This window comes from Rhinopithecus roxellana, chromosome 5 (genome assembly GCF_007565055.1).
Source record: "Rhinopithecus roxellana isolate Shanxi Qingling chromosome 5, ASM756505v1, whole genome shotgun sequence".
NCBI classification, from domain to species: Eukaryota; Metazoa; Chordata; class Mammalia; order Primates; family Cercopithecidae; genus Rhinopithecus; species Rhinopithecus roxellana.
In genome coordinates, this window is record NC_044553.1 from 52,311,858 (window position 1) to 52,333,401 (window position 21,544).

Genomic DNA, 21,544 nt, shown 5'->3' on the forward strand with positions numbered 1-21,544 from the left:
GGGACTGCAGGCATGCAACACCACACCTAACTTTTTTTATTTTTTCATTTTTTGTAAAGACAGGGTCTTGTCATATTACCCAGTCTGGTCTCAAACTCCTAGGCTCAAGCAATCTGCCTGCTACCGTATCCCAAAGTGTTAGGACTATAGGCATGAGTCACTGCACCCAGCCTCTTTTGCTTTTTTTTTTTTTTTTTAGACGGACTCTTACTCTGTCGCCAGGCTGGAGTGCAGTGGCGCGATCTCGGCTTACTGCAATATCTGCCTCCCAGGTTCAAGTGATTCTCCTGCCTCAGCTTCCTGAGTAGGTGGGACTACAGGCACGTGCTACCACACACAGCTAACTTTTGTATTTTTAGTAGAGACGGGGTTTCACCATGTTGGTCAGGATGGTCTCAATCTCTTGACCTTGGTATCCGCCCACCTTGGCCCCCCAAAGTGCTGGGATTTCTTATGGTTTGTGTATTCACTGGAATAGCACTTTTATTTTCCTTCAAGAACTTTCCCTTTACATTTCATAACTTGACTGTTTAGCCTAGGAGGCCTAGCTTTCAGCCTGTCTTGGCTTTTGATATGTCTTCCTCACTAAACTTAATTTATTTCTAGTTTTCGGTTTAAAGTGAGAGATATGTGACTCATCCTTTCACTTGAACACTTACAGCCCATTGCAAGGTTATTAATTGGCCTAATTTCAATATTGTATGTCTCAGGGAACAGTGAAGCACAAGGAAAGGGAGAGAGATGTGGGAATGGCTGGTTGGCGGAGCAGTCAGAACACACACATTTATTGAGTTTGCCATCTTCTGTGGGCACAGTTTGCGATGCTCCAAAACAATTATGATACTAACATCAAAGATTAGTGATAAGAGGTCACCATAACTGATAATAATGGAAATGTTTGAAATATTGTAAGAATGACCAAAATGTGACACAGAGACACAAAGCGAGCATATGCTACTGGGAAAATGGTGCCACTAGACTTGCTTGTCACAGAGTTGCCACAACCTTCAATTTAAAAAAAAAAAAAAAAAAAAAAAAAAGGTGAAGCACAATACGGTGAAGTGCAATAAAATGAGGTATGCCTGCAGACATTTGCATAGTTTCCACTTTTTGGAGTAATTCTGCTATGAACATTCAAGGTCAAGTTTTTGTATGGATATATGTTTTTAATTCTCTTGAGTATATACCTAGAAGTAGAATTGGTAGGTCATATAGTAACTCTATGTTTAACTCTTTGGGAAACTGTGAAAATGTTTTCCAAAACAACTGTATCATTTTACACTTTTGCTAGTAGTATATGAGAGTTCCAGTTTCTCCACTTCCTCACCAACACCAGTTGGTTTTAAAAAATTATAGCCATCATAGTGGGTGTGAAGTGGTATCTCACAGTGGTTTTGCTATGTATTTGTTTCCTTAATGACTAACAAAGTTGAACATATTTTCATGTGCTTATTGGCCATTTGGTATATATTCTTTGGATATGTGTTCATTCAAATCTTCTGCCCATTTTTAAATTGGGTTTATTGTTGATTATAAGAGTTCTCTGGGGCTGGACGTGGTGACTCACGCCTATAATCCCAACATTTTGGGTGGCCAAGGCAGAAGGATCACTTGAAGCCAGGAATTCGAGACTAGCCTGAGCAACATAGACCCCATCTCTACAAAAATAAAAATTAAAAAAAACTTAGCCAGGTGTAGTGGCATGCACCTGTAGTCCTAGCTATTCAGAAGGCCCAAGTGGGAGAAACCTTTGAGCCCAGGAATTTGAGGCTGTAGTGAGTTATGATTTTACCACTACGCTACAGCCTGGGTGACAGAATGAGACCCTATCTCTTAAAAAATGAATACATAAATAGAGTTTTTTCAGGCTGGGTGTGGTGGCTCACGCCTGTAATCCCAGCACATTGGGAGGCCGAGGAGGATGGATCACTTGAGGTCAGGAGTTTTAGACCAGCCTGGCCAACATGGTGAAACCCTCTCTCTACTAAAACTGCAAAAATTAGGCCAGGTGCGGTGGCTCACGCCTGTAATTCCAGCACTTTGGGAGGCTGAGGCGGGCGGATTACAAGGTCAAGAGATCGAGATCATCCTGGCTAATACGGTGAAACCCCATCTCTACTAAAAATACAAAAAAATTAGCTGGACGTGGTGGTGGACGCCTGTAGTCCCAGCTACTCGGGAGGCTGAGGCAGGAGAATGGCATGAACCCAGGAGGTAGAGCTGGCAGTGAGCCAAGATCATGCCACTGCACTCTATCCTGGGCGACAGAGCAGGACTCTGTCTCAAAACAACAACAACAACAACAACAACAACAAATTAGCCGGGTGTGGTGGTGGGCGCCTGAAATTCCAGCTACTCGGGAGGCTGAGGCAGGAGAATCGCTTGAACCCAAGAGGCAGAGGTTGTAGTGGGCCAAGATCCTGCCACTGCACTCCAGCCTGGGTGACAGAGCAATACTGTGTCTCAAAAAAACAAAAAACAAAGAAAAAAAAAAGTTCTGCTCTATATTCTAGGTACTAGACTTATCTAATAAATGATTTGAAAATAATTTATTCTGTTTTGTGAGTTATCTTTTAATTTTTTTGATAATGTCCTTTGAATTACAAAGGTTTTGAATTTTGATTAAGTCCGATTTATCAATTTTTTTCTTTAGTTGCTTGTGTTTTAGGTGTTATATCTAAGAACCCAGCAGCATGTTTAATAGCTCTCTTCTTGCTCTAAGAACTGTCCCCATGGACACTAACTTATGTGGATACCCTCCTAATAAATCTCTTAATTCCAGCTCAAGGAAGCAAGGATAGGCAATTGGAGGCCCCTGGCCAGGTGGATGAGTAAATCCTGACTTATCTTATCCTTACTTCAGCATGGCGAGTGCCATCATTTGGCTTCTCCCTAAAGGAAATCTGCCAGCAATTGTAGTTGCCATTTTGTATACTTACTCAACAAGTTTACACTGAGCACTTACTCTGTATCAAGTACTTTTCCAAAGGAGGAAAAATTGCATCAGCAAATTATAAAGAGAAAATTTTTAAAAATGCTTTGCCCTTTTTCTTTTTATAAAAAAGGCAGTATAATAACTACAAATATTGAAAAGATAAAAGAGCTCCTAATCTCATGATTCAAATATAATTATTTCATTTTTATTTAGTATCTTATAATTGTTCATAACCATACACATATTTTAATATAGTTCAGTTAGCATAAAGGAATTTAATATTTTGCTTTTTAAAAACTTAATATTTTATCATATATTTAAGAAAATGTCTTTCTTGATTTTGGCCTCAGACAATATAAGGGAAAGGAAGCAAACAACAGGAGAAAATGTGTAAGTCAATAAACTATTATTAAGATAAGCAAGTATGGTTTATAAGTGGATTTGTGCTCTGGTCTGTGAATGCTTATAGGCTGGCAAATTGAATTCAAGAGTATATAATTCTATTCCATATTATTAACATTTTTCTTTTTCTTCCTGATCTATGACTCTGGCTCCGCTGATTATCTTAACCAAATTACATGGGTAATTTAATTTCTAGCTATTGTTCATACTGGTCAGTTAAATGTTTGCATCTAGATAAGGTTTTCTCCTTTAAGTTTGTAGCTAAACAAGAAGTTTGATATATGAACTAATTTTTATTAGAATTTGCTTCGAGAATCATATGTCCCAAAGAAGATAATAATAGATCTACATACATAAACATAACTGATAATTTCTATAGGTATTTTTATAATAGGTACATAGTTTTTCCTTATATAAAAAATAATTCCACAACAATACTATTTATCAACTATGTAGAACCAGCTTGCTGGGTAAGTTCAATTTCTTGAATTAGACAAATAATCTTTTTTTTGAGACAGAGTCTTGCTCTGTCACCTAGGCTGGAGTCAGTGGTGTGATCTCGGCTCACTGCAACCTCTGCCTCCCAGGTTCAAGCAATTCTCCTGCCTCAGCCTCCCGAGTAGCCGGGACTATAGGTGTGTGCCACCACACCCGGCTAACTTTTGTATTTTTAGTAGACACGGGGTTTCACCATGTTGGCCAGGCTGGTCTTGAACTCCTAAGCTTGTGATCCACCCACCTCCGCCTCCCAAAGTGCTGGTATTACAGGCGGGAGCCACCATGCCCGGCTGACAAATAATCTTAAATTATGAATCTTATTACAAATGATTTGAGTCTTAATGTTGTCTTGTGTGATTATTATTCTAACATTTAACTTTGAAGTGGATGATCATCCATCATTAGTTTTCATATCAAATATATATCCAACTTGTGAATAGGATTTCAGTGGGGGGCCTTATATGCTACTCCTAAAGAATGAAGCACCCTGAATAAAAGCACTAACTTACTTTCTTCAGTTACCTGTCAGCATGTAAAACAGTTGACTTTCCTAAAGAGCTTGTGGCAGAAGTTGAGGGTTTGTATAATAGTTAATTAACATGGCCCTCCTCCTCAGTCCTGGCTCTGGCTTGACCTATCCCATTCTCCAAGTTTTGGCTCATTTTTAGAACTCAGCTGGAAGGTCATTAACTTTTGCTTCTTCACCTTGAGAGATTAACTTTGTGATTAATTTGGCTTATGATAGTGTTTCCTGTGGTTCTCATCAGGGACTTTCTGGCAGGGAAACATGGATGAGCAGACCAAGGACTTTCTTTTAATTCCTTTTAGCCCTACTTTTATTGATTCCCCACAAACACCTCCTTCCCACTTCTTAAAAGTCTGCTACGGATTCCATTATCCAGAACCTGCTGTCCCTGGCCACTGCAGGTGTGTTGCTGCCTGATCCTCCCCCTCTCCACTGGAACCTTCCTGTCCTGCTGCTCACTCTTTCAGGGTCACATCCCTCCTGCCTTTCAAGGTGAAAACTATATTAAAGCAATAGCCAGAGGAGATCTCCAGGGTCTTCTTTCCTACCCCAGGTTACAGCATCTTAACACTGACTTCCTGAAGTCTCTTTTCCTTTTTTATGAAAACTAGAAGAATGATTTTCATTAAATCAGAGGATAAATAAGACAAACAGCAACAACAAAAAGATAAAATCAGAGGATAACCCCTAAGAAACCTCCTAATATAACATGTTCATTTTCCATAGGAGAAAAACACAGTCCAAAGAGGTTAAGTGGCTTTCTTATAAAATATTACAGCAAGTTTGGAACAAAACCATAAAGCTTATGCACATGTACAGCACTGTATTTCTTCATCTGATCAGAGAATGAGGATTTGGGAGGGGCCTTAAGAGTCCTTGTTAGGTATGAACACAATTGCAGTCATTTCTAGTGTCAAAGGTTATCAAATACATAGTTGCAGATCTACCTTTGTTCAGTATTCCTGCTTAGAAGCACCAGCCCTGAGTTTAACAGCTTCTTTCCAGGTTAAATGGCCTGCTCTTACTTGCCATCATAGGTCACGATCTGCTACTCTGTTTTTAAGCACTTCTTTTTTTTTTTTTTTTTTTTTTTTCTGAGACGGAGTCTCGCTCTGTCGCCCGGGCTGGAGTACAGTGGCCGGATCTCAGCTCACTGCAAGCTCCGCCTCACGGGTTTACGCCATTCTCCTGCCTCAGCCTCCCGAGTAGCTGGGACTACAGGCGTCCGCCACCTCGCCCGGCTAGTTTTTTTGTATTTTTTTTAGTAGAGACGGGGTTTCACCGTGTTAGCCAAGATGGTCTCGATCTCCTGACCTCGTGATCCGCCCGTCTCGGCCTCCCAAAGTGCTGGGATTACAGGCTTGAGCCACCGCGCCCGGCCTTTAAGCACTTCTTGAACGAATATTTATAGTGGTAGTTTGCTACTGGGGGAAATCCTATCCATTGCCAAAAGTTCTCATTAGAAATTTAGTGCCAGAAGCTGTCACAGATTACAGCAAGCTCAGCAGTATATTGACAAATAATGCTTGATAGACTACAAAGAGGAAAGCTGTATCACAAAGGGCCAGCAGATCTTTTGTTAGAGTAGGGTATCAGTGTCATCTCAGGCTTCAGATCACATTGAAATCAACAGAGTGGAAGCTGTGCCTACCCATGAATTTTGTGGCATGAGCTTGCCACCTGTGAAGCCTAGTCTCCTCAGTGGTTCCATCAACATTGAGCAACCTGGCATGACTGGAGTGATGACTAATAACAAACTTCCAAAGCTACATTTTCCAAAGTCTGATCCCAGGAACATTCATTCTAAAAGTTATTAATATGCATTCCTTTAAAAAATATATTATATTCCAAATAAGTTTGTGAAACATTGCATCAAATGCAGCCCACTAATACACATAATGACTCTCTAAGAAATGGCTGTAATATATTAATATGTAGTGCTTTTCAGACTTATTTAAGAATGCTTTTTTTTTTGAGACAGAGTCTCGCTGTGTTGCCCAGGCTGGAGTGCAGTGGCATGATCTCTGCTCATTGCAAGCTCTGCCTCCTGGGTTCACATCATTCTCCTGCCTCAGCCTCCCGCCACCACGCCTAGCTAATTTTTTTGTGTGTTTTTAGTACAGACGGGGTTTCTCCGTGTTAGACAGGATGATCTCGATTTCCTGACCTCGTGATCCGCCCACCTTAGCCTCCCAAAGTGCTGGGATTACAGGCATGAGCCACTGCACCTGGCCAAGAATGCCTTTTTAAGGCATTCTCCTTAACTCCTATTAACCTCTTGAGGGCTACAATCAAGAGGAGGACCCTAGAGTTCCATGGGTACACTAGAATTCCATTGTTGGGTAATACTGTTCTTCCATCATTGAATTTCACGATTTCAGAAATAGAAGTAATCTTAAAGGTAATCTGTCATTTTCAGTTTCCCAAACGTATGCTAGTTGGAAGCTAACATCATTGAATTGGTTATATTTGAACAATAAATTATAGCAGGATATCACACAGCAAGTTAAATGGGTAACCACTGGCTTACTTCATTATTTTTACATATACCATTAAATACCAACTCTTATACTTCTAAAAATGTTTCATTTATTTGTGGGAAAATTTTTTTGTTATGCAAAGCCTAGAAAATGCAGTATAATGCTTTATAGTGGTAAGTCTAAAATAAGTAGGAAGTATATCAAATTCTCCATTCCTTCATCAAATATCTGATGAGCACCTTCTGTATGTAATGTATAACATGCTAGTTATATATTATATCTCAAATCCTTAGAACACCTCAAGGAAAGAGGTAGTATTCTCATTTTACAAGTGAGGAAATTGAGCTTCTGAGATACTAAGTGATTTTCCCTAGGTAATGCCTACTAAGTGGTGTAATTAGAATTTGAACGCAAGTCACCAATTCCAAAGCTATGTTCTTTCTGCTACCTATAATACAGCTTCTTCTTTATTGTGACTGAAAATTTCAATTTAAAATTAAAGTATAATCAAAGTATAATGGTAGTTGAACAGTGGGACACATTTCCATTTGGTTAAGATAATAACATTGGTGTTTGTTTAAGAGTGCTGTCAGTTGTTAGCGCCAGGTGGAAAAATTCAGATTCTACATCTCTATCTCTGACTCCTCTTCTCTAGCTCTGACCCCTCTTCTAAGCTGTAGTCCCTCATTTCACCTTGGATGCCTTATTGTCACCTCAAATGTGACATGTTTAAAATCAAACTAAGCATTTTCCCCTCCAAATTCCACCTTCTAATTTCATTCTCTTAGTCACTTAGCTTAAAGTCTGGAGCCATATTTGAATCTTTTGTGAAACTATTGGTTGGACTCAACGATACATAATATCCCTTCCAATTCTGAAATTCTAATGTTGTTATTCTTGTACCACGTTCTTAGGCAAAATGAATTTCTTTCTCTGCTGTGAGCCTGCTAAAACTATTTTCCAGAGTTTTTTCAATATCTAAAAGCATATATTCTACTCATCCATCCTTTTATGTACTTCAAAGCCCATTTTAAATGCCATCTCTTTAAACCCTTCATGAGCCTCCCAACTGCACTTCACAGTGATTGCTCTCTCCTTCAGGATCCTATAATAGTTTTGTTCCTTTTTTAGGGTACTCTACAATACCCTGTATACATGTACACAATATATATCTTGCATATTATTCTTTACATATACATATACACACTGTATATATATACACTATATATATACATGATATACACACACTATATATGATACATGTTTTAGTACTGTAAGTAATATATATAACAAATATATATGATATATAACATATATAGTGTGTGTATATAGAGTTTTATAAAAATTAATATATAATGAATACATAAGATATATAACTAATCTATATATTGTATGTATGTTTGTATAAGAATATATAACTAATATATATGATTATATATAGTGTGCGTCTCTCTGTCTAATCTATATAAAGTGAGGTAAGGGGGATGCTTGGCAAGGGATGTTTGGGTCTGAGCAGGGTGGGCAGGGTTTATGGGCTAGGCATGATCACAGGGTGTGGGAGTGATGGTAAGGAAAGAAAGATGAGAGGGGGGCTTGAGATGGCTAATTTGGGGCTTTCAGAACCTTAGTGGGGTAAGGGCAGTATCCTCCAAAGGAATAGATGGCAGCTATGGATGATTGCTCACACATACCAGGGTTGTTCAAATAAGTAAATATCTCAAGGATAATGGGAGCCAGGCTTCTCTCTGTAGGAGAAAGTAGTTATAAATGTGGAAGGGCAGAAACTAGAATGAACTGTATGATGCTGGATTGGAGGTTTTACTGTGAACACATGATTTTTCAATATATATTGTTAGACAAAGAAATATAGCTGTAAACATGTGTGTAAGGATACAAATAAAGATGTGCTGTATATGTGTATGAATGTATAAATATTCCCTAACTGCATCCACTAAGACAGTCTGGGCTATGGACACTCAATAGCAGTGAGCATACCTAGTGCTAAATACCATTCTCCACTATAAGGAATCAGGACTCATGAATAAATAATTACATCCAAGGCTGGAGCAGGATGAGTCTGAAACATCTAATTGCCCTAGTGACTAGGGGAGTGCTGAAAGAATGATGGGGACGTGTCAAAAGGGCACAGAATGGTAGCCTGTTAATTTTGAATCTGGATTGTGTGTATATGGTATTTAAAGCTCTTTTAATTATTCTGCATTTTAAAAATATTTTACAATAAAATGTTTATAGAATCTAAGGCCGGGGCCGGGCGCAGTAGTTCATGCCTGTAATTTCAGCATTTTGGGTGGCCGAGGTGGGCAGATCATGAAATCAGGAGTTTGAGACCAGCCTGACCAACATGGTGAAACCCCATCTCTACTAAAAATACAAAAATTAGCCAGGCATGGTGGCACACACCTGTAATCCCAGCTACTCAGGAGCTGAGGCCAAGAGAATTGCTTGAACCTGGGAGGCGGAGGTTGCAGTGAGCCGAGATGGCGCCATTGCACTCCAGCCTGGGTGAGAGAGCGAGACTCCGTCTCAAAAAAAACAAAAAATTTTAAGTCCAGGTACAGTGGGTCACACCTGCAATCCCAGCACTTTGGGAGGCCGAGGTGGGTGGATCACTTGGGCCCAGGAGTTCAAGACCAGCCTGGGCAAAATGGTGAAACCCTCTCTCTACAAAAACAAACAAAATTAGCCAGGCACAGTGGCACGCCCATTGTCCCTGCTACTTGAGTGGCTGAGGTGGGAGAATCACCTGGGAGCCTAGGAGGTTGAGCCCGCAGTGAGCCATGATCAGACTACTGCACTCCAGCCTGGGTGACAGAGTGAGACCTTGTCTTCTTGTCTCAAAAAAATAAATAAATAAATAAATAATAAAAAATCACACACACACACACAACACAGAAGCTAGAATGAATGTGCGACCTTGTCTTCTTGTCTTAAAAAAAAAATTGAACACACACACATCACAGAAGCTAGAATGAATGGGGCCCCTACCCACCAAACTTGGGATAATTGAGCATCAAAATAAATAATGATAGAGACAGAATATTGGCTGGGTGTGGTGGTGTGCATGCCTGTAGTCCTAGCTACTTACTTGGGAGGCTGAGGCAGAAGGATCACATGAGCCCAGAAGTTCAAGACTATAGTGTGCACCATTATTGCATTATCGACCTGTGAATAGCCACTGCACTCCAGCCTGGGCAACAAAGGAGGCCCTGTCTCAAGAATAAAAAAAGAGAGAAAAGAGAAAGAAAGAGATTGTAAGTCATTTAACAAAGTAGAAACCTCTGGATCCATACTAATTAATATAAATACATTAATTGAAGATTTGATAAGAAACAAGATATTTACAAATATCTTGAAAGAGTTTCAGAGTCTCCCTCACAAAATACTTATGAATTTACAAAGGGGGGAAAAAAGTAACCACACTGGAGAAGCCTAACAGACATCACCTTATTAAACATCTGTAATGAGAGAAGTTAAATCGTGCCACCTGATAGGGTGCCATGAGAAGAAAGCAGCAAGACTTCTGGAGTCCTGTCATACCTAGCTGAATGTAATCACAAGTAAATATCAGACAGATCCAAAGTGAAGGCCATTCTACAAAAATAACTGGCCAGGAATCTTTAAAAGTGTCAAGAATATGAAAGGCAAAACGAGACCGAGAGTTCCAGTTTGAAGAGTAGGAGATACATGATAAGTAAATACTATGCTTGATTCCTAACGAAATCTTTTACCATAAACAACATTATTGGGACAATTGGTAAAACGCTGAGTTACGTAAATGTTTTGATTTTGATGGTTATATTGTGATTATGTAGAAGGTGCTTAGGGACAATGTGGCATGGTGTCAGCAATTTAATCTCAATTCAAGGAAAAAAGTTCTTTGTACTATACTTGCAACCTTTTTGTAAGCTGGAGATTGATTCAAAATGAAACTTGAAAAATGACCTTTAAAAGGCTGGGTGTAGTGGGAAAACGCACAAGACTCGAGGTAAGAGGCTGTTAGTCTCAGTTCTGCCACTGACTTAGTATGTGACCTTGAGCAAGTCACTTTACCTCAGTCCTCAGAGTCAAGGCTCTCTAGGATCTCTTCCACGCCTAACATCTACACCCACAGCACTGGCCCCGCCTGAATTTCTCCAGGCCCTTTAGATGTCCCAGAGCTGCACCCGAAGACTCTGGCTTGCTATAAAAACAGACAAAAATAGCTGTGGCCGGATCTCGGGACTGAAAAACCACTGTCCTAATCCTAACTTGGGCCGCAGTCTCCATCGCTCTTTCGACGGTGAAGCAGTCACGCCTGCCAGAGTGGGCGCTCGATGGTTCGGCGGCCAGCTGGTGGGGCCTTGGACCAGCGGCGCGGCGCAGGGCGCGCTCCCAATCGCTAGCTCCCGCCGTGCTCGCGGCTGCGAGCTTTCCGGCCACGCCCCGCGCGCGCCCCGCCCACTTCACTGCCTCGCTGTCGCCGCCGCCGGCAATTCCAGATTCTGCTAGAGTTAGCAGAGCAGGCGGTAACGTTGCGGGACCCGGACGGGCGCTAAGCTGAGGAGCACCCCCAAAGGCAGGCAGTCGGGGATCCGGGGAGCGTTGACACCTCCGGGTGCGAGGGAGCTGTCTGGGCTGCCTGTTGGCTGGGAGGGAGGACGGACCGGGGCAGCAATGTGAGTTGAGCTCTCGGGGATCCCGAGGGTGGTCGCGGCAGCGATGTGATCGCGAGAGAAGCCGGTGGGAGAACCGGTCGAGGGACCAGGTGTCTTGACCCTAAGGGCCGGAGTCCGCCGAGGAGGGGCTGACTGGGGCACGGGGTCGGCTGATGAACAGCGCGGTCCGTCCTTCCTCCTGGGCTACGGGAAAGTCTGGCTTCACCTGTGCACAACAGGTAGGCATGGACTCTGCCCGCCAGCGGGAGACGGGGTCGCCGGGCGTGTAGGGAAGGTCAGGAGGTCGGAGCCCGCCTCGCCAGCTCGCCGCTCCCGGGACCCCGCCCTGCGGTGTCCGCTGCGCCAGTGGTCAGCCTGGAGCTGGATCCCCGGCCCGGCCTTCAGGCGAGCTTCCTTAGAGGCCCGTTCGTTTTCTGCAGGAACCTTCAAGGAGAGTTCCCAGAAGGGAGCAGTGGAGAGTGGATATTTGCCTTCTGTTTCAGTTCTTTTCAGGAAAGAAAGCTTTTCCTGGGGTAACATTTGCTTAGTGTGAGGAAACATTTTCTTTCACCCTACTCTCGGCCAACGCGGCGTTATTTCAAGTGGTTATAAAGTCTTTAGAAACTTTATAAAGTGTTTTATAGTGCCTGTTTATCACAGTAATGGATACCTCTGGCAAATTGGGATAATTTTCTTGACTGTCAACTCAGATAATAGTAAAATGGCTTGAGCGCCTACATTAAAGGTCATAGTTACCCATTGTTTTTATGTGCATTCATTTATTGAACAAATGTGCAGCACTTTTTTTGGGCTAGGCGCCCTTGAGGAATTTACAGCCTGAAAGACGTTAAAAGTTTAAGGAGGAAAAAAAGGGGCCCACAAGTACAGTTAAGAACTGCCAGAGAAAATACTCTCAGTGAAATTACTTAAGCTCTAGGGAAAGCAGAAGTGTGGTTAGAATTGAGCATTAGTTGGATGGGGAGAGGAGAATTTTGTTTCATTTTCCAAACATTTTAGAAAGTATGTCTTTGAGAAAGTGATCTTAGATAAAGTATCGAAGCCGAGATTTGTGTTACATTTTAATACCATTGACTTTTTTTTTTTAACTGGTAAGCAGGCAGGATTTATAATTTAAGAATAGTGACAGTTGGAGAATACCATAGTATGGATTTGTTGTGCCTTGGAATGCAGTTGTTTTACCTAGATAACTACAAAATAGGAGAATAAGACTCCTCACCTGAAAGTCAGGAGACCTGAATTCTAGCTTCCCTCCACTATTTAAGGATGTTAGATTAGGTCACTTTTTTATTATTATTCATTATTGTATCTGACTTTAGTCGCAGAAAATACATGACTCCAAAGTACCTTTTTAATTCTTAAATTATTAATTAAAATTAACTACATTAAACTAATGAATATATTATCTACAGAAAAATTACTTTTTTACTTGCCTTTAACCAATGCACTTACCTTTCTTCCTGCTTTATTTCGAAAAGATTGAGGCAGTTTATAATAATCTTTCTTAACTATGAATAACATAAGGGTTAAATTCTGGATTTTTTAAATTCTAAAATAATTTTATTCTGAATTAAGCAGTTTAATGACATCTGCATTTTTTTAAAAAGCTCCATTGAGTCTTGTGTGGTTCATTAATTATCCCATAGTATAATTGAAGAGTTTGAACAATCCTTTAATGAGACCACAGTCCTCATATAAATAACACTTCTGCTTTTTCAGGAGACATTGAGAAACTATTATTAAATCTCATTTGAGAAATCAATTAACTGGGGCCAAAAAAATTAGTAAAGACTTGCCTGTGTTACTTAATTAGATCGTTTGTCTAGTAGTGCTCAGCAATCTACAGCCTGTGGTTCAAATCTACTGTGCTGGCAGTTTTATAAAAGTTTTATTGAACACAACAATGCTCCTTCGTTATGGCTGTTCATGTGTTGTTTTTGAGTAGTTGTGATAGAGACCTTATGGCTCCCAAAGCCTAAAGTATTGTCTGGTCCTTTACAGAAAAAAATTAGTGGACCCCTGAACTAGAACTTTTAAGTGCTTAATCACTAAATCTTTTGTAGGAGGAAATAGATTAAATTCAGTTTTAATTCTTTTGTTTGTTTGTTTGTTTTTATTGAGACAGGGTCTGGCTCCATAGCCCAGGCTGGAGTGCAGTAGCAAGATCTCGGATCACTTGCAAGCTCCCCCTCTCGGGTGCAAGTGATTCTCCTGCCTTAGCCTCTGGAGTAGCTGGGGTTACGGGCATGCACCACCACGCCCGGCTAATTTTTGTATTTTTAGAAGAGAGGGGGTTTCACCATGTTGGCCAGGCTGGTCTCAAACTCCTGACCTCGAGTGATCCGCCCGCCTCGGCCTCCCAAAGTGCTGGGATTACAATCGTGAGCCACTGCGCCCAGCCTCACTTTTACTAACTAATCTTCGTTTTTCATTATAATGTCAGGTAATTGTAGGATTTGTAAATGCTTCTGGATCTGCAGTGTGTAATGATAGAGGAGGGGCATGGTTTTTCTGCTGCATTTACCTAGTATAAAGTTTCATAATTTAAGCAACTGTAGCCTTTTTTTTTTTTTTTTTTAATTTTTTTTTTTTTTAAACGGAGTCTCGCTGCGTCCCCCAGGCTGGAGTGCCGTGGCGCCATCTCGGCCCACTGCAACTTCCGCCTCCCAGGTTCAAGCGATTCTCTTGCCTCAGCCTCCCAAATAGCTGGGATTACAGGCACGTGCCATCAGGCCCAGCTAATTTTTTTTTTTTTTTTTTTTTGAGACGGTTTCTCACTCTGTCACCCAGGCTGGAGTGCAGTGGCACGAACTCGGCTCACTACAAGCTCCGCCTCCAGGGTTCAGGCCATTCTCATGCCTCAGCCTCCCGAGTAGCTGGGACTACAGGCGCCCGCCACTACGACCGGCTAATTTTTTTTTTTTTTTTTCAGTAGCGATGGGGTTTCACCATGTTAGCCGGGATGGCCTCCATCTTCTGACCGCGTGATCCGCTCACCTCGGCCTCCCAAAGTGCTGAGATTACGGGTGTGAGCCACCGCGCCCGGCCAGCTCTAGCCTTTTGTAAGCCTAGGGAAGAGGAAGAGTTTTTATATATTTCTCTAGCAGCTTTGTTATTTTAAGTTTTAATTTAGATCTAGTATGGGAAATGTTTTTCGTTTAGTAAACTTTTTTTTACTGTGTCATTCATAGGGTTTATCATAAGCAGCAGTAAGGTACCTTTACCCAAAACAGTTTTTTTTTTTGTTTGATTGATTTTGAGACAGAGTCGTTGGAGTGAACTCAAGCGATCCTTCTACCTCAGCCTCTTGAGTAGCTGGTACAACAGGCACATGCCACCATACCCAGCTAATATTTTGTATTTTTTTGTAAAGATGCGGTTTTGCTATGTTGCCCAGGCTGGTCTCGAACTCCTGGGCTCAAGGAATCCCCTCATCTCGGCCTCCCAAAGTGCTGGAATTACAGGTGTGAGCCACATCTGGCCTCAAAAGAGTTTTTTAAACAGGAATCTAGTGATTAAAATCTAGTGATTCCTAGTTGGTCATAAAGTCAGACAGAATGTTATAGGAAGTGTAACTGAACAAGAAATCAAACATATTTACAGTGAGAACCAAATGGAAAGTTAGAACTCTTTAAGCAGATACCTAACAGATTGAAACAGGAATATATATCCTGAATCATGCTTGGCCTTTTTTTAAAAAAAAAATAGTAGCAACACAAAAGATTTATTTCTAGAAAAGAAGCATACTATAGCCATATTAAAGCACTATATTATTTGCCTAAGAGATTAGAACTGGTTATGTGACAAATATGAAGGAAAACTTGAAGGTGATAATTTTAAATATTTAAAGCTGTACATATACTTTTGCTAATCTTAAAACCATGGACCAGGTGTGGTGGCTCATGCCTGTAATCCTGGCACTTTGGGAGGCCAAGGGGGGCAGATCACTTGAGGTCGGGGGTTTGAGATCAGCCTGGCCAACAGGGTGAAACCCCGTCTCTACTAAAAATACAAAAAAACTAGCCAGGTATGGTGGCGGGTGCCTGTAATCCCAGCTACTCGGGAGGCTGAGGCAGATAATTGCTTAAACTCGGAAGGTGGAGGTTGCAGTGAGCCAAGATCGCACCACTGCACTCCAGCCTGGGCGACAGAGCGAGACTCCATCTTAAAAAACAAAAGCAAAAATTAGCCAGGCATGGTGATGCACACCTGGAGTCCCAGCTATTCAGGAGGCTGAGGTGGGAGAATCACGTGAACCCATGAGGTGGAGGTTGCAGTGAGCTGAGATCCTGCCACTGCACTCCAGCCTGGGTGACAGAGTGAGATCCTGTCTCAGAAAAAAAGAAAAGGGAAAAAAAAAACACACAGCACACACACACCATAGTATGGTGCTAATTTTACAAAATTGTTGTTTTATATATGTACTTTTTCAGTAACTTAGTTGCCCTTTATTGCCCAAGTAATGCTTCTCAATGGGCAAATATACAATAGCATTTATATACTTTTCTGTTGCATTTGGAGGTTTCTACGTGTTGAATATATACATATTTGTGTGTCTGGACACAAAATAATACCTTACTCAAAACAAGTAATAATAACTTTTTTATGTAAATGAAATTACCAGAAAACTGAAGTTACCCATTGAGTCACCAAAACTCTTAAAAAACTGTTTTGGGAGGAAATCAGAAAAAAGCAAAGCAGATATACACGTACAAAATCCCTTAGTCCTAATTCTAGAGTCTAAAAGGCTCTGAAAAGTTTTTTTCTTAACTCATTTAGTAGCAAAACGTGGCCTGAACTGATGCAAAGGTATTTGCAGTCATTATCCCATCTTACGTGAATATGGATCTGCCTATCTTTTGCTGCAGAAATATCAGTTAGTTTGATTTATGGAGTGCTGCCCCAGACAGTTGTGGGGATTTGATGTAATAGATGGTTATGTTTACTGTATTCCATGGGTAGGACATGAAAGTGGCAGTCAGAAGGCAGAATAATATGGAATTATTCCAGGGAGCTGTAGTTGCAAAGAAGCTAGCTGGATGTCTGGCAGGGAGTGAGAAGCAGTGCCTGCCAAGGAAAGCCCTCAGGTGAGGCTCCAAGAGGTTAAAAATTTAGCTAAATTTTAGGTTAGGTAGCTAAATTTTATGAGGTATGTTGTGAATTAAAAGTAGGAACCAGCTGGGTATGGTGGCTCATGCCTATAATCCCAGCACTTTGGGAGGCCAACGCAGGTGGATCACGAGGTCAGGAATTCGAGACCAGCCTGACCAACATGGTGAAACCCTATCTACTAAAAATACAAAAATTAGCTGGGCATGGTGGTGCACACCTTAATCCCAGCTACTCAGGAGGCTGAGGCAGGAGAATCACTTGAACCCGGGAGGCAGAGGTTGCAGTGAGCTGAGATGGTGCAACTGCACTCTAGCCTGGGTGGCAGAGTGAGACTCCGTCACAAACAAACAAACAAACAAATGTAGGAACCATGAAGAAGAACCAGGATGTTAGACCATAGTGTGGATTAAGAGTGAATCTGTGAATTCTAACTGGGATGTAAGAGCCATGAATAATTAGAGGAGAGGGAAAAGGAAGATTCTAAAGCGGGTAGAGTCTAATGGCTAAACTTGGAAGTCCTAGGTAGCAGATTGCACAAGCAGCAGATTCAAGGATTGACTCATTTTGAAAATGGAGCAAGAATTTCTGGCCTCTCCTGTAAACTCTGATGTGCTGGAGGAATAATGGCATCTTGTACACTTTGCTCCTGTATTAAGTAGCCCTATATTGCTCTGCTTTTAAAAATATCTATATTCAATATTGTTTGTTTGTTCCATCACTGTTAGCTTCCTACTGTCAGTGAGTTTGCTCTTTTACTTTTAATGTGCTTCTCTACTCTTTCTAGAATCCAGACAACTGGATTATTAGTCATTTGTCGACTAAGAATGAATAGGCTTTGATGGATTTTTGTCAGTAAAATCCATGAGTTCTGAAACAATTGCTCTATAGACTTCGTTTTTTTACTTCCTGTTACTGGAATCTCAGGTACCAAGTAGTGTGATTAATAGCTAGTGACTTTCAGGAGAGTGTGGTGGGAAATACAAGAAAAGTAAAACTTCTTAACTTAAAATCTGCCTCTGGCATTCCTAAAGGTCCAGGATGAAATCCCTCTTCCATGGAGAGATGGGAGAATTGGTGTGTGGAATGAAGCATAATAAAAATAGTCAAGAATAGCCAAAGACTAAACTAATAATTTTAGTACTTACTGATTTGCCATCTAGATGGAAAGGGCTCTCTGAAAGCTGATGTCTCTGGAAGACATAACACTAACAAAAAGCCTCAAAGTACTGGAGACATAAAAGTGAAGTGGTGAGAAAGAACAACAAAGTTAGAAGGATTGGCTGCTTCACCACTTATGGCAATAACTGTATTAGTAATAGCAGTCATCTTAAGTTTCAGTATTATGAGGATTAAATGAGATAGTAAATTAAAAGCTTTTAGTACATAGATCCTCAAAAAATAATCATTTTTCTGTCACTGACATATTAGAAATTAGAATTGGTTCCTACTGCTCAGTCTTATCTAACCCTCCCACCCCCCAGAATACTTCCTTTTATGCTTCAGGGGTGTTCTCTTTCATAAGCTGGAAGGAGAATTGCTACAAACAGTAGTCCAGTTGCGTCTCCCACTGGCAATCTCGCCATCATGGAATCCAGCTTCTGCCATTTTTCTCATTCCTCACAATAACATGCAGTATTTTGCGGGGGGTAAATTCAGACGGCAGAGTAAATTCAGTCCCCAACCTGTAACCCTTTTTAACCCCAACTTCTTATAAATTTCTTGTCCTGGTGTTAAATTCTTTGTCTTGGTAACTCCTGTTTCTCTTTTCTTCCACCCTGACTTCTCTATCCTAATAGGATGTGCTCCCCATCAGTTCTTAGAGCGGTGTGTATTTGCTGTTTGTATTGCCTTTTATTATGTAGTGGTGAGCAGCAACATTCCTCCCGTTCCTACCAAGTTTTCAGAAAATATTCTTGGCATCTTGGTACACTGAATGTGTGTTTATTATATATGAAAATTAGAAGTATTAGTGCTGTGCCTGGGGTGTGTCATAAGTTAGGTTTTTGTGGTATAAGTTAGAAAACATGGATTCATTTGACTGTGGGAATTCATATTCAGAATTCCATAAATCAAATTTTAAAATATATAGTACAAGTCATTTTTGGTTTGTAAAGGATGTATATGTGAAAGTTACTTAACAGTATAGAATAACACAATTTTTTTTTTTGAGATGGAGTTTGGCTCTTGTTGCCCAGGCTGGAGTGCAGTGGCACCTTCTTGGCTCACCACAACTTTCACCTCCCAAGTTCAAGCTGTTCTCCTGCCTCAAGCCTCCCAAGTAGCTGGGATTACAGACACCAGCCACCACGCCCGTCTAATATTATATTTTTAGTAGAGACAGGGTTTCTCCATGGAACTCCTGACCTCAGGTGATCCTCTCGCTTTGGCCTCTCAAAGTGCTGGGATTACAGGCGTGAGCTACTGCACCTAGCCACAGAATAACACAGATTTTTATGCGAATTGATAAATCTTAAGCATACAAAGTTGAAACTTTGTGTATTTGTCTTCTCTCTCTTTTTTTTTGAGATGGAGTCTCGCTCTGTCACCAGGCTCCCGAGTAGCTGGGACTATGGGCACGCGCCACCACGCCCAGCTAATTTTTGTATTTTTAGTAGAGACGGGATTTCACCATGTTGACCAGGATGGTCTCAATCTCTTGACTTCATGATCCACCCACCTCGACCTCCCAAAGTGCTGGGATTACAGGCATGAGCCACCGCACCTAGCCATTGTCGTCTTTCTTTATTTACATCTTTTTTTTTTTTTTTTTTTTTTTTTTTTGAGACGGAGTCTCGCTCTGTCACCCGGACTGGAGTGCAGTGGCCGGATCTCAGCTCACTGCAAGCTTCGCCTCCCGGGTTTACGCCATTCTCCTGCCTCAGCCTCCCGAGTAGCTGGGACTACAGGCGCCAGCCACCTTGCCCGGCTAGCTTTTTGTATTTTTTAGTAGAGACGGGGTTTCACCGTGTTAGCCAGGATGGTCTCGAACTCCTGACCTCGTGATCCGCCCGTCTCGGCCTCCCAAAGTGCTGGGATTACAGGCTTGAGCCACCGCGCCCGGCTTTATTTACATCTTTATGAGAAGATTCTGTTTATATAGATATTTTGATCCAAAATATTAATCAGAAATGTCCTCTTTTAAGTATGACATCAATAGTCATTGATAGTGGAAATTATATATCCTTCTACTAATACTAAATCATTTCAGCCTGGGTGCAGTGACTCACGCCTGTAATCCCAGCACTTTGGGAGGCCAAGATGGGCAGATCACTTGAGGCCAGGAGTTCGAGACCAGCCTGGCCAACATGGTGAAACCCTCTCTCTACTAAAAATACAAAAATTAGCTGGGCATGGTGGCACATGCCTGTAATCCCGGCTATGTGGGAGGCTTAGATACGAGAATAGCTTGAACCTGGGAAGCAGAGCTTGCAGTGAGCCAGGATCACACCGCTGCACTCCAGCCCGGGCAACAGAACGAGACTCCTTCAAAAACAAAAAAACAGAAAGAAATCATTTTATAATATGAACAAAAAAGAAATTTTTAAATTTTTTGACCTATACTAGTCTTTAATGATTAGTAATTCAAAGATTGTATTCTATAGAACACCAGTTCTATGAGATTCCTGGCTGGGAAAAAAAGAAAAAGGGAGTAGAGGAGAGGCTTGTAGTTAAAATGTGTTTAGAAACATCAAATGCTTTATCTGCACGCCCTCTTGGCTGTACATAGTGCACATTACCATGTTACATGTATGGAGAAACTGGTGAAGAAAACTGACAATGTGGCATTTCCCAAAACCATTTCAACTTGGATTTCTCCCTCTTCACACAGAATACATGTTCTCATTCTTCTGGCAGTATTCCACAAAATATTCTTGGTAAACACTGCTTTATCTAAAGGTTTCTCTGAACATGTAAAACTTCTGCACTCGTAGTTTTCTTTACTTTCCCCCCCCCCATTAAGCCTTTTGCACTCCTGTGCATTTGTAGTTTTCATGGTTTTATATGACAGCCTAGTATTCTTTGAATATGTCCAATTTTAACCATTTCTTTAGTGTTGGACTTGTAAGTTCTTTTGAATTTTCACTAGAATTATAGTTAATTACAGTGCTGTAATTAATACTTTTATACTTACATTTTCGTTTTTCTTATGAATTTTCAAAAACTGGATGTTTTTATCAAATGGTTTTGATATGTTTATAACCTAGGATAAATAATATTTTTTTCTAACAGAGTTGAACCATTTGTACTGCCACTGTTTATATTAAACTATCAGCTTTTCTAAAATTTTAGCATTGGCTGTAAAAATTTTTGCATTTTTCATATTTAGATTTAATATGCATAGTTTTGAACCACTCAGCTAAATCAAATTATTTCCTATTGAGCTTAAATCATTATTATATTGTTAACATTTCAAATTTTTTTTTTTTTTTTTTGGGGGGGACGGAGTCTTGCTCTGTCGCCCAGGCTGGAGTGCAGTGGCCGGATCTCAGCTCACTGCAAGCTCCGCCTCCCGGGTTTACACCATTCTCCTGCCTTAGCCTCCCGAGTAGCTGGGACTACAGGCGCCCGCCACCTCGCCCGGCTAGTTTTTTGTATTTTTTAGTAGAGACGGGGTTTCACCGTGTTAGCCAGGATGGTCTCGATCTCCTGACCTCGTGATCCGCCCGTCTCGGCCTCCCAAAGTGCTGGGATTACAGGCTTGAGCCACTGTGCCCAGCCAACATTTCAAATTTTTAATTAATGATAGCCAGTTTATTTGTAGGGTTGTTATAGAGAATTATACTAATGTTAAGTTCATACAAAATAATGTCATAGGTTTGAATTTCATTGTCAGAGATTTTTCTGCTGTTTTCTGAGGCAAGTAATTTTTTTAGCAAAATTTTAAAATACTATTGTAGAAAGAAGGAAGCAAGATATT

At 41.0% G+C, this 21,544-nt stretch overlaps 1 protein-coding gene across 8 annotated transcripts in view; it reads left to right on the forward strand.

Annotated features, from left to right (window-relative positions):
• Positions 1 to 11,308: 11,308 nt before the first annotated feature.
• Positions 11,309 to 21,544, forward strand: part of HEATR5A (HEAT repeat containing 5A) — a 125,014-nt gene continuing 114,778 nt past the window's right edge. For 6 of the 8 annotated variants that reach the window (XM_030931336.1, XM_030931340.1, XM_030931341.1 and 3 more), the window contains exon 1: positions 11,309 to 11,417. The gene's annotated coding sequence lies outside the window, so the exon portion shown is untranslated. Of the gene's footprint in view, positions 11,518 to 11,569; positions 11,736 to 21,544 lie in introns of those variants that run through there. The other 2 variants (XM_010374649.2, XM_010374650.2) reach the window with 2 other exon arrangements.